This window comes from Scylla paramamosain, chromosome 23, assembly GCF_035594125.1.
Source record: "Scylla paramamosain isolate STU-SP2022 chromosome 23, ASM3559412v1, whole genome shotgun sequence".
NCBI classification, from domain to species: Eukaryota; Metazoa; Arthropoda; class Malacostraca; order Decapoda; family Portunidae; genus Scylla; species Scylla paramamosain.
The window spans coordinates 13,065,367-13,068,254 of NC_087173.1; positions in this window are offsets into that span (position 1 = coordinate 13,065,367).

Below are 2,888 nucleotides of genomic sequence, written 5' to 3' on the forward strand. Positions count from 1 at the left end.
TTAGGGTTGATTGATGGGAACATTGTTGATCTTAATTCTTTTTTGATAAAGTACTGTAAATCACTTTTTTTTTTTTTTTTTTTTTTTTTTTTTTTTTTTTATGTAGGAAGGATACTGGCCAAGGGCAACAAAAATCTAATAAAAAAAATGCCCACTGAAATGCCAGTCCCTAAAAGGGTCAAAGCAGTGGTCAAAAATTGGTGGATAAGTGTCTTGAAACCTCCCTCTTGAAGGAATTCAAGTCATAGGAAGGTGGAAATACAGAAGCAGGCAAGGAGTTCCAGAGTTTACCAGAGAAAGGGATGAATGATTGAGAATACTGGTTAACTCTTGCGTTAGAGAGGTGGACAGAATAGGAGTGAGAGAAAGAAGAAAGTCTTGTGCAGCGAGGCCGCGGAAGGAGGGGAGGCATGCAGTTAGCAAGATCAGAAGAGCAGTTAGCATGAAAATAGCGGTAGAAGACAGCTAGAGATGCAACATTGCGGCGGTGAGAGAGAGGCTGAAGACAGTCAGTTAGAGGAGAGGAGTTGATGAGACGAAAAGCTTTTGATTCCACCCTGTCTAGAACAGCAGTATGAGTGGAACCCCCCCAGACATGTGAAGCATACTCCATACATGGACGGATAAGGCCCTTGTACAGAGTTAGCAGCTGCGGGGGTGAGAAAAACTGGCGGAGACGTCTCAGAACACCTAACTTCATGGAAGCTGTTTTAGCTAGAGATGAGATGTGAAGTTTCCAGTTCAGATTATAAGTAAAGGACAGACCGAGGATGTTCAGTGTAGAAGAGGGGGATAGTTGAGTGTCATTGAAGAAGAGGGGATAGTTGTCTGGAAGATTGTGTCGAGTTGATAGATGGAGGAATTGAGTTTTTGAGGCATTGAACAATACCAAGTTTGCTCTGCCCCAATCAGAAATTTTAGAAAGATCAGAAGTCAGGCGTTCTGTGGCTTCCCTGCGTGATATGTTTACCTCCTGAAGGGTTGGACGTCTATGAAAAGACGTGGAAAAGTGCAGGGTGGTATCATCAGCATAGGAGTGGATAGGACAAGAAGTTTGTTTTAGAAGATCATTAATGAATAATAAGAAGAGAGTGGGTGACAGGACAGAACCCTGAGGAACACCACTGTTAATAGATTTAGGAGAAGAACAGTGACCGTCTACCACAGCAGCAATAGAACGGTCAGAAAGGAAACTTGAGATGAAGTTACAGAGAGAAGGATAGAAACCGTAGGAGGGTAGTTTGGAAATCAAAGCTTTGTGCCAGACTCTATCAAAGGCTTTTGATATGTCCAAGGCAACAGCAAAAGTTTCACCAAAGTCTCTAAAAGAGGATGACCAAGACTCAGTAAGGAAAGCCAGAAGATCACCAGTCGAGCGGCCTTGACGGAACCCATACTGGCGATCAGATAGAAGGTTGTGAAGTGATAGATGTTTAAGAATCTTCCTGTTGAGGATAGATTCAAAAACTTTAGATAAGCAGGAAATTAAAGCAATAGGACGGTAGTTTGAGGGATTAGAGCGGTCACCCTTTTTAGGAACAGGTTGAATGTAGGCAAACTTCCAGCAAGAAGGAAAGGTAGATGTTGACAGACAGAGCTGAAAGAGTTTGACTAGGCAAGGTGCAAGCACGGAGGCACAGTTTCGGAGAACAATAGGAGGGACCCCATCAGGTCCATAAGCCTTCTGAGGGTTTAGGCCAGCGAGGGCATGGAAAACATCATTACGAAGAATTTTAATACGAGGCATGAAGTAGTCAGAGGGTGGAGGAGAGGGAGGAACAAGCCCAGAATCGTCCAAGGTAGAGTTTTTAGCAAAGGTTTGAGCAAAGAGTTCAGCTTTAGAAATAGATGTGATAGCAGTGGTGCCATCTGGTTGAAGTAGAGGAGGGAAAGAAGAAGAAGCAAAGTTATTGGAGATATTTTTGGCTAGATGCCAGAAATCACGAGGGGAGTTAGATCTTGAAAGGTTTTGACATTTTCTGTTAATGAAGGAGTTTTTGGCTAGTTGGAGAACAGACTTGGCATGGTTCCGGGCAGAAATATAAAGTGCATGAGATTCTGGTGAAGGAAGGCTTAAGTACCTTTTGTGGGCCACCTCTCTATCATGTATAGCACGAGAACAAGCTGTGTTAAACCAAGGTTTAGAAGGTTTAGGACGAGAAAAAGAGTGAGGAATGTACGCCTCCATGCCAGACACTATCACCTCTGTTATGCGCTCAGCACACAAAGACGGGTCTCTGACACGGAAGCAGTAGTCATTCCAAGGAAAATCAGCAAAATACCGCCTCAGGTCCCCCCAACTAGCAGAGGCAAAACGCCAGAGGCACCTTCGCTTAGGGGGATCCTGAGGAGGGATTGGAGTGATAGGACAAGATAAAGATATGAGATTGTGATCGGAGGAGCCCAACGGAGAAGAAAGGGTGACAGCATAAGCAGAAGGATTAGAGGTCAGGAAAAGGTCAAGAATGTTGGGCGTATCTCCAAGACGGTCAGGAATACGAGTAGGGTGTTGCACCAATTGCTCTAGGTCATGGAGGATAGCAAAGTTGTAGGCTAGTTCACCAGGATGGTCAGTGAAGGGAGAGGAAAGCCAAAGCTGGTGGTGAACATTGAAGTCTCCAAGAATGGAGATCTCTGCAAAAGGGAAGAGGGTCAGAATGTGCTCCACTTTGGAAGTTAAGTAGTCAAAGAATTTCTTATAGTCAGAGGAGTTAGGAGAGAGGTATACAGCACAGATAAATTTAGTATGAGAATGACTCTGTAGTCGTAGCCAGATGGTGGAAAACTCGGAAGCATGTGAAGTTTCAAATGGATGAAATAGCATGAATGGTATTGTAGTTGAATTGTTCTTTGTAGCTGGAAAAAAAAATTAGGGTCGATTGATGGGA